This window comes from Trachymyrmex cornetzi, unplaced genomic scaffold, assembly GCF_001594075.2.
Source record: "Trachymyrmex cornetzi isolate Tcor2-1 unplaced genomic scaffold, Tcor1.1 scaffold81, whole genome shotgun sequence".
NCBI classification, from domain to species: Eukaryota; Metazoa; Arthropoda; class Insecta; order Hymenoptera; family Formicidae; genus Trachymyrmex; species Trachymyrmex cornetzi.
This window is the reverse complement of record NW_017300147.1, coordinates 153191-172453: the sequence shown is the minus strand read 5'-3', so window position 1 is coordinate 172453 and position 19263 is coordinate 153191. Positions and strand designations below refer to the sequence as shown.

At 34.4% G+C, this 19263-nt stretch overlaps 1 protein-coding gene across 1 annotated transcript in view; it reads right to left on the bottom strand.

Annotated features, from left to right (window-relative positions):
* Nucleotides 1–7861, bottom strand: part of LOC108768595 (uncharacterized) — a 126173-nt gene extending 118312 nt beyond the window's left edge. Inside the window, exon 1 of the mRNA XM_018519077.1 lies at nucleotides 7507–7861. The gene's annotated coding sequence lies outside the window, so the exon portion shown is untranslated. The remainder of the gene's footprint in view (nucleotides 1–7506) is intronic.
* Nucleotides 7862–19263: the final 11402 nt, after the last annotated feature.

The window sequence follows — 19263 nt, the reverse complement described above, 5'->3', positions numbered from 1 at the left end:
GGGGGGGGGGGAGAGAGAGAGAGAGAGAGAGAGAAGAATGCAATTTAAAACGATTGCGTCGCGCGGAAAAATATTTGCTTCGCGCAAAACAATTCCCGTCGCGCGGGAAAATATTTACTTTGCATTAGAACGATTTTGCGGTAGACGAATGTTTTAACGTTTCCGAGAGGCACGCAGTAGTTTTTTAAATACTGTGTTAGAAGATGTATTTCCGCGTAATGTAGAATTTGTTGTACGCATGCACACGAAACATTCTCCTGGACCGTGTAATTCTTTATAATAAAATAATCGTATTTATTCTGAGCGCATTGCGGCGGTATAGTGAATAAACATTCGCTGTTTGACGGTGCCATTGCATTTTGGGAAATACAGCCTTCTATTTTCCTTGTAATAATGGCGGCATTAAAGAAATACGGACGAGTACCCCACGCCGTTGAGGAAATATTTAAAACCTGATAGAGCGAAAAGTTCTGAGAACGGAGGGATTGGAAATTTGCGGTTCGGCGGCATATCCGTAATTCAAACCGTCCTGTACATCTCTTTGAAGTCATTACCGACGTGTCAGTGTCAGACGATCGTCCCTCCGAGCAGAAAAAGCGGAGAGCGCTGTGCGCGATATTTTTCTACTGTCACGAGCGATCGCTCGTCCTAAATCCTGGACAGAATCATAGAGTCCTGGTGAATAGCGGCAGGAACTAGGAGATGTGCTCCAACCTTCACGATTATATGAGAAAATCCGATGTTTCTAATATATCCGAGGGTGCTGACGTGTAGTGACTTGAATATATGCAAGAAGACCTGTTTAATAATATCACTAACAAATTTTTTGATCAACAAGCAATAGATGTTTCTTGTAGGAATTTTTACATTGAAAGAAGACTTACTTTTCAAAAAATTCCTCATCCTTCAATTTTTAGATAGAAATTTTACTTTAAATTTCTTATGTATCCAATAACGCAAATGCGTGATAAATGTAATATTGTTACATATAATTTATGTATATGATTATACGTTTATAATATCTTTTTACAATATATGTATAAACATAAATATGATGAAGCCTTTTTTTTTGTTTATGTACGATTTTAAATGATATATTGAAATAATATATTAAAAGATATAGAGTAAAGTCGGGTGAAGATGCCATGTTAACTTTGGATCGCGATATATTTTTAACCGTTATCGATACGTAAAAGAATATAGAACCAATGAAAAGTTTCATTAGTTTTATTTATTATGGTTTAGTTACATACATGTATCTCATAAGACTTTTACGTCGCAGTAAAAAAATAAAAACCTTATAACGTGGCATCTTACCCAATCTATTGGGTAAGATGCCCTAATATCGCAACTAAATAAAACACAATATATGATCTGTAAGAATAAAAATTTTTATCAACGCTATTCTTCTCAACAACAGAGACTAGTTATTCCAAAAAAATAAAGAATTATTTTTTCTTAAAATTAAAAATTCTTATAGGTAGTAAATAAAATATAGGTACCCTACTTTTTCAACAGCAATAATAGAGAATTCTTCAAATAAAGTCTCCAAGTATTAAAAAAATGAAAGTATGCAACTCTTCTCAATAGCAACAATAGAAAATAATTATTTCTTACAAACTAAACAGTCTTTATTTTCTTGACAGTCTTCGTGAATCCATTTGTTACAACAATCAGTCTTTACTCAATCACATCTGGGTCCTTCTTTATCATAATAATAAAGCTTACAGATTGCACAATAATCGTCGTCTTTCTGTGTCGAGTCGTCGTAGCGAATATTCGAAGACAAAATTATTCTTCGTTTTTTAGAGCTATTTTCCTTATTTTTTTGTACATTTTCCTTTCTTTTTGTTATATTCTTCTTTCCTACAGACGCTTTTCTCTTTTCTTTATCTTGTCTTTTCTCACTTCTTTCTTTTATATTTTCAATGTTTTCTTGGCATGTTAGAAGCATCGCATGTTGTTTTCTTTTAGGTTTTGATTTTCTTAGGATTGATATAGGATTAATATCTTCGAATTTGATCTCCAATTGTAGATAAACGATGAGTATTTGTTTTAAATTGACTTTGTACTGTTTGAGCGTCATCTTGAGTAGTTTCTGGATCTTGCGTTGTAATATTGGATAGTTATCCTGAATTATTAACGAAGATACTCGTAGATGGAATTGGCTCGTCAGATGGACAGGCATTTTCTGATATTGCGAAAGCGTATTCGGGTACGGTATTCTCATTAAAGGGATATATTCCACAAACTTTAAAACCAGAAGATCCATTTTCTGTAGTAGCTGCCTTCGTCCAAGCTTCATTCAACAGCGTAGCAAATTGATATCTTGTGACTCTTCGGCCTGGATGGTTGAAAACCCACGAAGAAATTGCAGTTTTCCAAAACGATTTCAATGATTTGAAAAATGATCGGTCCAGAGGTTGCAAATAATGAGTTGTGTGACTGAGAAGACATAACAAAATAATATCATTCTTTGATGCAAAATCAAATACACGAACATCCAAACAATGAGAGCTATGGCCATCTAAAATGAGTAATACTTTGTCATTTTCCTTTCTTGATAAGAAATGTTCTTTGAGCCAATCTAAGAAAATATTTGCACATGCGCGTAAGTAGATTTTTGGTTCATATATATAAAGGATCCTACTGGCATTCTATCTTCGAATTCAGGTTTTTTGCGTGATCCTTCCATTATATATATATATACAGTATGGTGGGATAAATTTCCCCTCTGCATTACAGCAAGCCACAACACTAATTGTTTCGCTTTTTTCTGCAGAAGTGACTTGACTTACTACTTTTGCTCCTTTTGTTGCAATAACTTTTCCATAATCATTGTTCAGCTGTAGTCCTGTTTCATTGACATTATAAATTTTGCTGGGGTGGGGGGGGGGGGGTTTTAGTAATTAAATTATTAATGATTAAGGTTTCCTTCAATAAATTGTAGTATTTTTTACTTCTTCGTTACACATATCCAAACCACGAGCAATTGAGACCCCTTCAGCTTTACATATTTTTAATACTGGGTGTCTCTTTAAAAATAAATTTATCCAGTCGTAGCCAGTCATTTTTGTTTGGGTATTGAATTTATGAGGAATGTTGTTGTCTTCCGCAAAAGAATAAACTAACTTACGCAAAGAAGTTCTTGTTAAAGGATATCCAACTTTTTCCATATTTTGTATATACTGCACTAAATTCGATTCATAATCTCGCAAACATCCTGTACGTCAAAGAGGAATCTTTTCGAAGTTGTCTGTAGCTATTCTTCGTTTGAGTGTACGGTATGGGATACCATAACCTTTTGAAGCCTGCCATACAGTTTTACAGTCTCTTTTAACCATAGAAACGGCCAATTTTAAATTATCTTCCGATCAATTGCCGCGGTCTGTAGTTCGCAAATACTTTCTTGACATTATCTAGATTCATTTCTGAAAAGTAATTAAAAATAATTAATATCTATTTAAAAAAATATAAAGGCAATTATACAGAATAGTCCCGCAGCTTAAAAATAAAATTAGGCTTGTTCGATGCGTTTTCTTTGTAAATCAGAGAATTTGTATTTTAGAACAGAGAATATGTTTTTAAAGCACTGATTTTGTGTTTATAGCAGAGAATTTGTGTAATTAGAGCAGAGAAATGTTACCGTATCGCAGTATTTCGTGTCTATAACAGATTTCCTAACCTGAATAATCGTCAACTTTAACGTTTAATATCTCGGTTCGCGGGGCAGAGCGACACTTTTTTTTGCCAGATTCGTTCGTTTGCAAAAACGTGTCTGATAAGCCTAATTTGATTGATTTTTAAGTTACGGGACCTATTCTGAATAATTACCAAAATAAAACATCTTTACATTAAAATGCCTCTTGTGTCATCTTACACCGACAAAAAAGTAGCATCTTACCCCAACACAACTAGAAAAAATATCATCAGAAATTTCTATATCAAACATGTGCTATTAAAAGTGCATTTAAGAAGTTAGAAGATTCACTTGATACTAAACTTCAATGTAATCTACTGAGTATTTGTGAAATAAAGTCCACAAAGGAGAGAGAGAGATTAATGTGAATTCTAAATATCGTGTAAAATATGTGATCAAAACAGTACTTTTTCAACTTACCTCGATAAATTCACATTCTTTGAAAATAACTACTGACACCGAATGTCATATCGTTGCTGGCTTACAAATAAACAAACTGAGCGTGCCACTAACACTATTTAAGGATAAACGTAGAAATTATTAACAAATGACATCTTACCCGACATGGCATCTTCACCTGACTTACCCTATTAAATGATATATTAAAAGAAATATAGCCAGTTTCTTATGGAAAAATTGGACTCCGGGTAAACAATATTGACACATGGACTGTACAGGGTATCAAAAAAAAAGATAAAAAAATGTTCCATTGGCACAATCTTGTAAAATGATTTCTCTGTCATGAGTGCTAAAGCTATTCAAAGTTTGTTATTATAAGAGTATGTGTATGTATGTATTATACCATCATTGGTTTTATCTTATTTCTCTTCGCGATAACGACGATAACGGATTGTGTCAAAAACGTAATGTCTGAAATTATTTGGTACAGTTCAGTAATCCGGCTAAGTCCCTGAACGCGATCTATGCTGTCATGTTAGAGAAATTCGGATATGATTGTAATGACAGCGATGCCTCTGGAGTTCGCTCTGGGAGAAGCAAGGGAGAAGATGAACAAGCGGCGAAAATGTACTAATTAGGGAAGACATCCATGCGCTAGCAAGATCAGTTAAGGGGATCCCAAAGTTTGTTTTATCGATTGAACGCAATAATTTTCGTAGAACGATATCATATATATTACTTTTGCAGGTTTGGAAATCCTTCAGAATTAAAGTATACGCATTAATCCTAAAGATGTCTGTTTTATCGATTAAACGCTTAATTTTTGTATAACAATTGCTCTTTCTTTTTTCAATTGCTTGCTCTTTTACGCAGATTCGAAAATTCTTTTCCGAGATTAATAATTAATACGTATCCGTGAAGTGAAGTTTATATTGAGCGAACGACCAGAAATTTCGAAATGGAAATCTTCTTTACCATTTCTTATTGTTAATTCAATATGGCTCTCTAAAGCTGTCACGTCGTGTCAACATTTGCTTGATATAAAAGCTACTGTGCAATTTGCACTTACGAAATAGTAGTCCACAGATTAGTAATTTGCACGAAGAAATAACGTGAAGTTTTTAGAATTGGACTTAGTTGGCTGATTAAAACGCTATCGTTATACGAAAATTTATATATAAGTGTGCGCGAAGTATTAATATAGTAATATGCAGTTATGTGTCAATGACATGTCAATCGTCTGTGTGTAAGTTCTATTTAATCGGTAAAACAGATGTCTTTGAAAGATCATTTTAATAACGTCTGCAGCTTGAAACTTGTTTTGAGAAAATGATACGAATTTTTGAAATTGTGATCTTTTTTATCATTTTTCAATCTGTACTGACAAAATTGGAGGTTAGAAACTAATAGATTACACGAAGAAACAGCGTCGACATCTTGGAATTAATAAACTTACTATTAGACGTTAATTAAAACGCTATCGTGTGCACGCGATATCGATATAGTAATATATACCTAAAAATGTATCGATGTATATATGTATTTATATCAATAAAATATCGATTTCGTCGAAATTCTTCACTTTAAGATCTTTTTAACGACGTTTTTCTAGTTTTAGAGAGCTCCAAGAGCTGAGGAAGAGAAAGCTGAAAATAGATAAAATCCATACATTCACCAGAGATCAATTTAACAATTAAAACCTTTTGTTTCTGTAAGTGCTACTCTATCGATTAATAAATGACCCATGATTGTTCACTTTGGATCCAAACTAGGCACAGTTCTTTATTGGCTAGAGTCAATGTAAAATAATTATACTGATTTACAAGGTTTTTGTTTCTCAATACTTGAGTGGTAATTAATTCTTATATATTTTACTCTGTAAATGGAAAAAAATTGAAAAATGTTTAAATTTGTAGTTACATTTCTAAGTTCGGAAAATCAATTCGATGTGCAATTTGAGAAACTATACAAACGTGACATATAAAATCTCATGAAATTATTTTAAGTACTCAAGATAGCTTTGACCGGTACAGGCATTGCTCCTTATTTATTTCACAGGTCACAGTACCTACGTACATGTATAGAAAGATCTGACTAAAGATAAAATAAAGTAATCATTGAGAAGTGTTTTGGGTATACTAATAAGTACACGCAAAATGCATTTTGATTAGAATGATAGTATCGCAAATTTATGGTTATCTCGACTAAAATATTTTATAGATTTAGCTATATAAGTATCTAAATTGATATCTTTGGTTGAATCTACTACACAAATTACCAATTAAAATGCATATTTATATCATGCACGGAAAATTAAAATTTCGATACCGATAACAGAATGTGTAAAACAACGCAAAGTTGTCAAAATTCGAGTAAAAACAAATAAACTTAAAGATTTGAATATGTTCAATCCAAATTAGAATGCATCATACAAAAATGTTTCATATTGGTTTTCAATAACAGAAACTATTACAAGGATATCAGAATTCTACAGACGCATTGATGTGGTTATCTAATGTTTTAAAATACAATATTTTGAGAATTTAAGGAATCAAAATCCTAAATATGAAAAAATCTAAGAAGAATCAGGAACGTAAAATAAATCTCCTTTATATTATTCAGTGTTTGAAAATAGCTAAGCTTTTTTGGTTTCAAGAACCAGAAGAGTGACGTAATCTTAAGATCGCCAATTTCGGAAAAAGAATTTGAAGAAGTGAAGAAAAACAACGATCGTACAGGGTTACATCGGAAAAAGAGTTCCAGATAAATCTAAAGATAGACCCGAAAATTGCAAACAGTTGGTAGGTAAATATTTGAGAGAAACTGAGGCAAACGACTCAATATAAAGTCGGACGATCAACCAATATTTAAAGGAAACGAATCAATGCCAAGGATTCTCCGGTTTAAAATACAAACAGAAACCACGAAAATCGTAATCGTATGGATTTAGCAAATTTATTTACGAAACTTCACAAAGCATTTTCTGAAAATGTTTTTTTAAATTCTGCTCGTCCCTCGCTTATTCGTAATATTAACAAATTGTATTAACAACTGGATTATTCTTTACAATCGGACTTTCTGGACTTCGCACATTACTGTAGCACGGAATTACTGAAATATTATCGCAAGCCGAGCACGTAGACATTGTGATTAACGAAGAATCTAAAGCTTAGGAATATGGTTCTGCAGGAAGGGAAGAATTCATATCTATCTTCGAAGATTTCGCGCGAAGGTAGCTCAAATATTATCATTTCTTAATATCAACATTAATAAATGACATAATCCTAAAATCAGAATTATCTTCGATGGCAAAATTTAATGAAAATATTCGGTTTCGACGCTGACAATCTGAGAATGTACGAGCTCGCGAAGGAAAGCAATGTTACTATACAGGCATTTGAACCCACCTTCCAAAGTATAATACGAAGACACTATGAGCGTGGCTTTTCTGGTTGCTCAACTCAATCTTAATGATATCTACAGTCCATGTTGCTTATTATTCTCGCTCGCGATTTAGAGAAACGCGATTTACGGTCACTAATGCGATCAAGAGCGAAGGACGCTCGGTTGTCGCGATACTGATCACATCGCGGTGCTCATTACAAATAACACACGCGCACGCCCGCGCACATGTCTTCGAACGGGGATGTCCCTGATCTTCGGATAGCCATAACGTTGAGCGCGAAATTATCCGCCGATCGTCGAATTCGACATTCACTGGCGATGCGGGAAGTACGAAGTTGCCGCATTCGATCCACACGACGGCTGGAGGCGTACTGACACTACTGGCCCTTCGTAAACGTGCGCCTCCACCGAACGAGGGGTGGCGAACGTCGCGACGGCAGCGGAAGAGGGCGGAAGTGGCGCCGGGAGGGTGAGTGTGACTGAACCAAGAGGGTGTGTGTCTCGCCGCGTTTCTATATCGTCGTGATTTTTGACGATGATTTTACACAGCTCCCGTTGAGAAAAGCATTTCGAATTATTCAATTTTATCTTTGAACTTGACGTATCTTGTAAAAAAACATAATAGAAGCGTCTTGTATTTAATATAATACTTATTGTTAGCCGATTTTAAGGGGCTAATTTTGGAAAGTAGTAAAAGAAGATATCGAAGAGAGCAGTGCCACATAGATCGTATCGTAAGGGAGAAAAATTTCTGAGTAAACGGAAAGCTACTCCGGAGGAAATTTAGGGCGGTGTAATAAAATAACGCGTCGGAATGTAAGCAAAGATGTATATCCCTCGGAGAGTTGCTCTTCTTTCTTCCACCGTCCTTGTCTTCGTATTCGATCAAATCGACGAGCGTCGTTATATAAAATGCGTCACTATCAATGTTCCGACGTTTATAATTAATTATTATTGCGCGACAAAATTTTGCTCGTAAAATTATGCGCATCGAAACGCCGCATCGTTCAAAAAGATTGAAAGAGAACCGTCTACAGAATATTAAGAAAATATTGCAAATGGATAATATTTCAAATGGAATGTCTCTAGAATATTTCAAATAAAATATCAGATATGTAACATCTTTGGATGTTTGCAGAAACATTTCAAATGAAATATTCTGTAAAAAAAACATTTGAAATATTCTGATGACATTCTGATGACATTCTAGTGATATTCCATGCTGTGTATTATATGTTACAGAACGTTTCCGGAATATTACAGAATGTCTCCAGAATGTTGCTAGATGTGGACATAAGACATTTTGCTACCATTTGCCAGAATATTTTAGATTTCAAATGTAACATTCTGGCCACATTCTGATGACATTCAGTGCTGTGTGAGAAGTATTGTTTATTATATTACTAAAAAATTATAAACAGAAATAAACTTAATACATACATACCAGTTCTCGTCCGAGCACTGAAGTCAAGCAATGTTGAGCATGGTTAATACTTAAATGGGTGACGACTTGGGAACATCGCGTGATACTCCTTAATTTTTTTTAATTTTTTGCCAAGGTAAAAGAAGACAGTATGTTGAGATGTTATGAATTAATTATCTCAACACATGGTCTTCTTTTAGCTTGGCAAAAAATAAAAAATTAAAGGACAACATCACACGGTGTTCCCAAGCGGTCACCCATCCAAGTACTAACCATGCTCAACGTTGCTTGACTTCAGTGATCGGACGAGAACTGGTAGTTTCCAACGTGATCTGGAAGTTGTCCGATTACCTAAGTTATTTGGGAACAGTTTTGTTTGACTTTAGTATTTAAATAAATTTTAATAGTATCTCGTCACCGACGAAGATATTATTTTACCATTAAAAATTGATTTTACCATTACTAGTAGTCTATCAGGCCATATACCTTTTAAACATATTTTTTATTCGACGTATACTTTCGAGGATAATAACTTGTTTAAGGATAACGCTTTAAATATCCCTGTATATAATTTGTATTGTATGTATTAATTAAAAGATAAAATAGGAAAAAGGTGTAATATTTCTTAAATTTTATCGTATGTTATTATATTCATTTTTCTCAACTTAATTTTTTCTGAAACAAACAATGCGAAAATTATCTCATTAATTATTTTTAATGTTTTCGCATCATTATTATTACTTTTATTACACTAAAAAGTAATTTTAGACAAGAGGGATATATGAATATGTATGTGGCCATATTTCATATATAATTTGTACGTGTTTATGTATGTTTACACATATTTATACATATTCGTGGATGAAAAACTTTTTACTGATGGATTCTGTTAAAATAAATAAGGAAAACAACCCTCGTTCATTCTCTACCGGATTGAAATTTGTACACGAATTTTAATTATTTCAAGTCAGACAAATCAAACAACCAACTTGAAATAATTAAAATGCGCACACAAATATTTAAACACAAATACAATTCCAATATTAAACAGCTATTTTCGATGGCTTATAGTGTGCTTCATATCAAGCGCAAATTTCGAGTACACGTATTTTCTTGTAATTGGCACGATATCATGGATTTTCAATATATAGGTTAAATAATTCCAGCGAAAACAGGGAGAAAAGTCATATTTATCATATAATTAATTTAATTTAACGCCAGTGCGTACATCGTTTATTTAATTACTCACCCGTCAGCATTGATGTATAACGCGATGACAGATATCGCAATGCATATATTGACAACCATCGCGGTTTGCACCGCTAATTTAGTGAATTCGCCTCAAACTCTCTTTATGTGAAAGAGAGTTTGAGGCGAATAACACACTATTGCATTACAATATCCTCGTAAACTTTTGCTCCTCCTTATTCTACATTCTCCTTTCAGTCTCCGAGATATTACTGAGTGATAAGATGTTGTTGTCTACATTCTCCTTTCCTAGAACTTTCCCTTACATTGACTATCCTAGAATCTCAAGTCGTTGAACCTTACGTGTCATCCATATGTAGCATCTCCAATTCTGAAATTGTGTTTCTGGAAAATAATAAAAAGCGCCGAATTCCACTCAAAGGAAAACATAATAGTAGCAACTATAAAGATAACAGCTAGGTATATAAGTTTTCGGTTTTTGTTTCAAGAGTGTTAAAAAATTAATTTGGCACATAATTAAAAAATAACTACATAGTAGCAAGAAACATTTTAGAACATTTCAGCAACAGCGACAATATTACAACATTGCTACAATGTTGCTGAAATGTTCCAAAATGTTTCTTGCTTACTGATTGTGAGAATGATAGATTAAGACAAGAGTAAAAGAGTGACAATATATATAATTATTATAAAAATCGAAGTTACGCACTCATAAACGATCTTGTACACTTGCTCGGATAGGTAATCCGTCATACTGACCTGTATGTTGATACAACACCTTGTACATATATAGTTAAATAATCTATTTTATAGTTACAATAATTATAAAACAGTTTATTGAACATATACTGTGTACATTAATTTTACACAAATCTTGTATAATTGTCATCACTATGTTGCTACCATTATATTTCTTCTCTAAATGCGAAGAAAGGAATCAGAATTAATTAATGAGGCAGGAAGCCTAAAAGTTCACCGAGGACAAAGAATTAATGAGAATGAAGGATTGCTAAAAATTTTCAAATTTCGCCGTTGCACGGATAAAAGATAGGATTAGAGAAAATAGCCGATAATCCGTCGGTCAGAAGACAATGGAGTGGAAGGTGTCTGGTGGACGTTATATTAATTTCTGATGAGCAAATAATCGAGCGAAACTTCTTTAAACTTCTCCTCTTGTAGAGCCAGAAGGTTGCAGAATTAACTTCGGAGAATTTCCGGCAGGCCCTCCGACATATTAACAATTTAACGAGCCGACATCTGCGATGGCTATTATAGCGCAATTATAATGGAACGCGCGCATCGTGCACGCCAGTTTGGACTATGAGCGGCACAGTATAATCCTACCCGGATCTAAGGATCACGGAAACCAAGGATTTACATGTCATGAAGTTGAATTAAATGAAATTCGTTTATTTTATGGCAGCAACAATATCGTTGCAATAAAGTTGTTTAGAGAATAAATAAAATGCGATTTTCTCGATCATTATTCCACAATCTGCGATCGTGAGGAATTTGTATATCATCGTTAACTTAAATTATGTTTTATCTTAAATATTAATTAATGATTCCTCACTAAAAGAACTGTTTGGTATTTGTAAGTATATAAATTACATATATTATTGTCATTATGATTATTGTAACTATATAAATGGTTGAAACTATCATAAAAAATAATTCAAATAACTATAATTATACATTGTACAAACAAAAAATTTAAAAGTACAAAGTTTCAAGAATCCAAATTTCAACATGTCGGGAAGCTCCAAGAAGATGAAAATTGTGATATTAATATTGAATTGGTGAATTTTACGTTTAACTTTATTTTATGATTCCGTAAATATTTAAATCACAAAATTCTTACATTTTCAAAGTTTGAATCTCTAGAGCTCTTGCAGTCAAGGCTACGTCAAGCTTTCGTGATGTTAAAATTTCTTAAGGGGAGAAAAACTTTTCGAGTACATCGAAGGAGGAAACGCTAGGGATTGGAGAAAGCGACAGATCGAGCGACAGAGTTATAAAAAGTAGTAATTCGCGTGGGGTTCATAAAAATGTTTATCACCGTCAATAAAAGGGCTCCCTGGGTGCCCGACGTTGCTCGACGCCTCTTCCTTTGGGATGTCTTCTTCACAAAGAAGCTAAGAAGTGAGGACAAAAGAACCTCTGATTTCAACCGACGAGCAATCGACGAAATTCTCACGGCTATTGTTATAACTTTTACAAAGATTTTAATGCATGAAATAGAACGGTTTAATTAATAAGCTTAGTATATTTTAGGAATTATTAATGATAGAATATATAATAAATTTTATACTTTATATAACGTATTATAGGGCAAAAATAAAATTGACTCTTTATCTGTTCATGAATTTAGTACTTTAGGACTCTTTAAAACAGTACAATTAAAATTATATTTATTTATAATATAAGTATATTTAAAAAAGTTGAGCATAACTAAATTTTAATGAAACAAACTATATGTTATAAAATGATAATAGAACAAACAGAAAAATTTATAAACCTACAAACAGAATTTTATAATTCTATAATAAATTATAAACTTTTTTCTAAAATGCACATATTTTATCAGAAGCAGGTAGAGATTCATAATCCGTTCTTATATTTCATCTTAAGTAATATGTCTTAAAATGCTAATATGTGACTAATATATCTTAAAACGCTAATATATGATTAGTTCATTTTCAGATTGTACTTAAATATAAGAACCGACTATGAATATACCGTCCATAGAAAATTAAATATAATATCCGTTCAATTAAGTAAAAGATGTCTCATCGATATACAATATTTATATTAAAACAACGAGGATTTCATTAAACTTAAATTATAATAATATGTTCCATGAATTATAGATGAAATATAAATGAATATAATTTGCATATACAAACTTAAATTGGAATTAATTCAGATAGAAACAATAAAGAATAGTTATACCTTAACTGAAATTTTGGGATCCCTAATATTGGAGCATCTGGTATGATGCGCCCTTTGCATCTCTCCTTTACTTTGCATAAAGAATCCTTGATTGGTTGTTACGTGCACAAGATCAGCAGGACCGAGGTCGGAAAAGGATGCGCAGTGTGCATGTTTCTGAAGCTTGACTAGAGCTGTCCAGCACGACCATCGTCTATAAACAAGTCTTCACGACAAAAGCCGAGAATGAGGTGAGTACCGACTATTCGCAATGTCAACATCCGAATACTTATATGATAATTAATGGGGCGTAACTCTATATGGATAATAGATGTACACTCAGGCGTCGCTGAGCAGACGTGCAGCCGTGAATGATGGGGTGTGGATAAGTAGCCTGGAACAAAAACGGTTCCAAACTTCAGGAGACATACGCTATACAGTCACGTCGACCATGTTATACATAGAGTACCACAGTGAATACCTCGAAAAGCTCGCCCGTCAAGACATATCCGAGGTAACAAATTCTATAAACTCTCCAGATCTATGAATTTGAAGTTCCGAAGAATAGCGAAGTTCCGGAAATTTAAACATCAGTCCCGAAGTTTGCGGTGCTCCGAAGGTACGCGGTACATATATTTCCCACTAAGTTCCCATAAAAATGCTGTACAAATCGTCAATGTGCCTTTCGTAAAACTGTCGGGTATGTACTATTCCTCGGTACACATCGGATCTCCTGTAGATACGCCGTATTTCATCCATCATAACGATTTATTCAACTCACAACCCTCACCCCGTTCTCGATTTTTTACGAGCGATCATTTCGCATTGAATCGACTGTCGCCCTGGAAGACCAATTTCGAAAATTACTCGCGGCGGATTGGGCGGTTGCGGAGCTATCCCCCTACCCTGTGTCACCCCTTTCACGTCGTTGCCGAATTACCGACCCTACATCCTGTGAGTGACGTTATCACGCTGCATTTGGTGCATTTGATGCATCCGGTGGCCGAACTACGGGAATGTCTGGCCGAGACAGCCGAGTCAGTGCATTCGATATTCCATATTGCGTTTCTGCTTACCAACAGGTACGCCCCGTTGACTCGCCATTCGTATTCATCTCTCCGTAAAGGGCGATACGGAACGATCGACAAGTCACGGAAAATCCAACTAGATCCAGGGAAATTTAATTATAATGTTTACGTTCGGGGAAAACAGAAAGATATGCGCAAATGCAAAAGCTCGTTACACGAGAAAAAAATTTACGAATATATATATATATATATATTTAAAATCTTACAATTTCAGAATAAAATAAATACAGATAAATTACCATTTACATATAGGAAAAGCAATATTCAAATTGATATACATCTTGAAATTGAAAAATCATATCAAAACAAATAAAAACGCATTTTAAAATTAAAAATTAATACTCTCTTAATTTAGTATCAGTACTGCAAAATTAACCCTTAAAAATCCTTAAAATTATCGCTCCTTTGATGCTATTTTCAAAATTTTGACATGATAGCAAAATTTTGATAACGAATTTGTATTTAACAGACAAAAATACATCAGAAATGACTATTTATACTCTTGATAAGGAAAAGGTCCAATTTTGCCGGATAGCGCAATTTTTTGAATTTCTGAGTTGGAGGTCTTCTCTTATTAATATTTACCCCCAACTCGGAACTGATATTAAGCAAAGATGTAATTTATACAAGAGCCGGAAATAGTAAAAGTTAAAAGAATTTATGATAATTTAATTAATGTCTTCAAAGAGAGAGAGATAATACTCCTATACAATAAAACCTTTTTGAAAAAACTGAAGAAGAAAAAAACGTCGTCTTCGCATATGTAAAATTAATGATAAAGAGTAATAGAGGTTGAAAGAAAAATTACGCTGCGTCATTGAAATATAATAACTTAATTACGAATGTTTCGAAAAAAGATTATTCTTGAACGATAAGAAAAAGAAACAGTACAAAAGTATTGTCTTTTTAAGAGCTACTATTTCGACTTCACGAAATTTTTACTCGAAGTGCGCAATTAACAGGGCGAACCGAAGAGAATCGCATGTAACTTCGACACCGATAATTTCCACAATACTAAATCCTGTATTAAATTATCGACTGGTAGGCGCAGAATCGATAGCGTTTTCTATTCCGGCGTGAAATACGTACACGCATATAAAGTCTCGAGTATACGCGTCATCCAAGCAGAATGGAATGCACGGCATTGGTAGACATTATAGGGATGCCAGCCCCCGCAGCGTGTAAACGAATTTTCGCATCACGTGCAATTCTACGGGTATATTCCTGCCATCTCCCGGGGAACTTCGAGCCAGCCCCGGCTCATTCCCGCATCCACCCTCATTCCATCCTTTGCTCGCATTTCTTGCGCTATCATCTCACCTCTGCTACCTTCTCGCAAATTTCTCTCTTTTTATCTCCCGTGCTTTCTAATTAAATTACATGGGAAATAATATGATGTGTAAATAATGTTAAAGTATGTTTCTGCGATATTACACATTTTATAATATTCTCCTATTGTACGAATAATGCATATAATGTATCTAAAGGAAAAAAAAATTTGTCGAGTATGCGTTAGTGATAAGGTAACACATTTGAAATTTTAATTAATGTTATTAAATTATAAATGTTTATTGTTATGACATTATATGACTTAAGCACGATTCAGTGCCCGCGTGTATGTGTGCACATACGTTGATATGCGTGATGTTGTACGTGAAACATGGTTTTATTTGTACCTTTAAAATATTTGTGAAATATTTCATATTTTTCGCCAAATGTTCGTGACAACTATTTCCATCGGTATAAAATTTGAAACATTCAAAAATTTAAACATTAATTGACATTTCACAGATAAAAGAATAATGTGAAAATAACGTTCTTCTAAATGCAATATTGTTATCACTGTATATTGTAACAATCTCCGGTAAATTTACGTAATATCACAACTCCGTGATATTTGCTGTTAAAATTGAAACGGAATAAAAGGGGCAGGGAAAAGATGGATGAAAGAGCTCGCGCAGGGGAATAAGTATATTTTGATCTGACGTCTCGGGATCTAATTTGATCTCCATCTCTAAAGATGCTCTCTGAATAAAAATTCTGCGGTGTCCCAGTAGGCGTTTTAGATTTCGAACGGTAATGGCGATGCATTGCACACAGGACGTGAATGTACGACACATACACACGTCTGCCACATTCTCGATCGACGATCTTCATCTTTGATCTCCCATTGCAATACGTTTTATTCCCACTCGACCTCTCAAGTAGCCATCGAGCGGAGACTTGCCAGTTAAATTGAAGTCTCGAGTACTTTCCTCAATCCTTTTCGAACAACATAATAATAACTATTCCTTTAGTTTTAAAATTATAAGTGTTATTATAATCAGAATTGAGAAGTAATACGTTACTTGTAACGCTGTTACTTTTTTCGGTAACGATCGTTCCGAATCATCCAATTTATGTCAGAAATGTATTTAAATTAGTATTTTTTTAGCATTATTATTTTTTTTAAGTTTAATAAACATGTCAAAAGTAAAATAAACGAAGATATAAAAGTACTTTGTAATTGACAGTTTGTAGAGTACAAGGGTTTGTTAATTTGCGATTTTAAAAGATCCCAGGAGTGTATTTATACCTATAGCAGTTACTTCATCGACATCCTGCGGAAGTGGTTTTGTGGGCGTATCAACACCGTGACAGTCTGTTTCTACTCAATTAACCAAGTGTACCAGGCTTGATATACCTGGTTTTACAGTTCATGCACCCTAACGTTCCATAATTAGCTCGATTCAGGAAAGCGACTAGCTTTTTGGCCGGTGCATCTTCATTTAGTTAATTACACAATTCCGTCAATTCTTTTACTGCGTAATGAACAGTATTGAAATAGATTACGCTGTAAACTCAAGCTTCTTGCATATAAAAGGAACACAGGTACGTTAAAGCTAATCCGTTTTATGATATCAAAGTTTTAATATACAGGCTATTTGATTTCAAATGTAATTTTAATTTCTTTTCTCATTTGTTTCTTATTTCTGTCATTTGTAATACATAAAGAAAATCTTAAGGTTGTTATTTATTTTCCGGACAATCTCGACGCAGAAAAATGCGATGGAGAGAAAAGCATCCAAGGTCCTGCTTATCATTGCTAAATTATTAATTAAACTGGTTGTACACTGTGTGTGTGGCGAAAAATTTATAGAAACTGTAGTATATATTATTCCCAATGAGAATCCCCAAAGATACTTTCAAGCTCTTTGAAGAGCTGTGAATATCTATAAAAATGCTCGAAAGTCTCTGAGGATCTCCAAGGGCGAGCTCTGCTTCACTATAATGGTGAATCGCAAGAGAACCGTTCAAAGAACATGCCACGCCGAGGAGCCCAAGAGCGACCGGGAGCGGAGGGATGAATCGTAGCACGTGCCATTGAACAATCAAACAATACCGGGGATGGATGGGGTGTTAAGTGCCCATCGCGAGGGGTTGCACGGAAAATCGGCACTGCTCGGCCCATTGTGGCCTCCTTGTAAACTTCGAGCTGGAATGGTTGGTTTCGCGGATGGTCGGTAAGTGAGGGTAGGAGAAAGAGAGAGGCGACCAGGAAAGGGGGCAATTCAAGAGCTGTTTCTATCTCATCAATCATGGTATTTACGTGCGCGAGCTCGTCCGGGTACAATACCGAAAGCTCGTCGAAAGGAAAGCCTCGGGTTTACTCAGGAAACCGAACCTTCCTCCCTCCGAACTACTCTCCCCGTGCGACCTGAACGACCATTCTTTGGATAATAATATCCGCGCGAACGATGTTACTGGAAACTGAGCGATGAAAGCTCTGTTTTGTCCGCTCGGAATTATTTAAGTAATGGGTCGCCCGCGGCCATGTTTCAATTTTATTATTATAAATCGTTGCTGGAAAATTTCCATCTTAAATGCAAATTAATGGCGTGTATATTCTTATATAAGGGAAAGTGGGGGAATTGTGGCACTTAAGGAGAATTCATTGCTGTGATGTGATTTTTGAAGTTCAAGTCAATATAAATACGGAAATACAAACTGTAAACATTCTTCTATCGATATGCATTCTCATATTGAACCATTTTTCATTTGATAATGTTGTATTTAGCAAAAAGTAAAAAAGGCTAAACCAAAATGCGCACAATTATCCCACTTTCCCCCATATATGTATATTTATCCTCAAAAGTAGCTTGATTTCTCATTTATCGTAAAACTGAAATCGTGAAAATCGTTCAAAATAATTAGATATAACAGCTAAAGTTAAATTAATGTGAAATAGTTAGAGAAAGTGATTTATACGATGACTTACAGTTTCTTAATTAATATATATTCTGACCTTCGTAACATTACTTGATCATAAAATGCACTAAACGCGCTAATGAGGGATCAAAATCCTATATAGAGGTGACTCGAGAGTACTATTGTTGGCATGCCAACACCAATCGTTATGCCGATTGCATAGTAACTGGATCGAATTAGGGCGAACCGAAATCGAACCAATCAAACCAAACGTCAAATTGAGTAAGGTACAGTTCGTTACAAATGTAATCCCAAAAAGGTAAAATTATCATACTTCATATCTAATAAAATTTTCCAAATAGAATTTTTCGACAATATTGAAACGAATGAAAAAGACAGAAGAAGGAATAAATATACGAATAAAAAAAAAATCGTAATATTCCAAGGAAGATTCTCGTAACGTCAACCGAGCTACTTTTTCCGTTTGCTCTGTGTAATCGCAAGACCATCCATAAATGCTGCAATGAGGGCAGGTATAAACGTACAATGCGATGTGCATTAAAGCCGAATGACGATGGCGACGTTGATGTCTACGTTGATGTTGACGTCGACATCGACATTGGCGTCGATGTCGATGTCAACGTCGACGGCGTTGTATTACGTTTTATGTTTAACATCTCGCGCACGTTATGCTCCCGCGATAATAGCGCTAGTAAAGTTGCGATACATTTTACATTCCTATAAAGGAAGATCACGATTGCCTTATTTAACACATTTTAAAGTCTAGAAATCATTTTTACGTGAATACTAAAAAAATACTCTAATCCAAACAGCACAGAATATTTGTGACAATTATTGATTACTATTCAACTTTCGATTTAATTTAGTCCGCTCTACCTGCCCACGAATTTTGTTGGGAG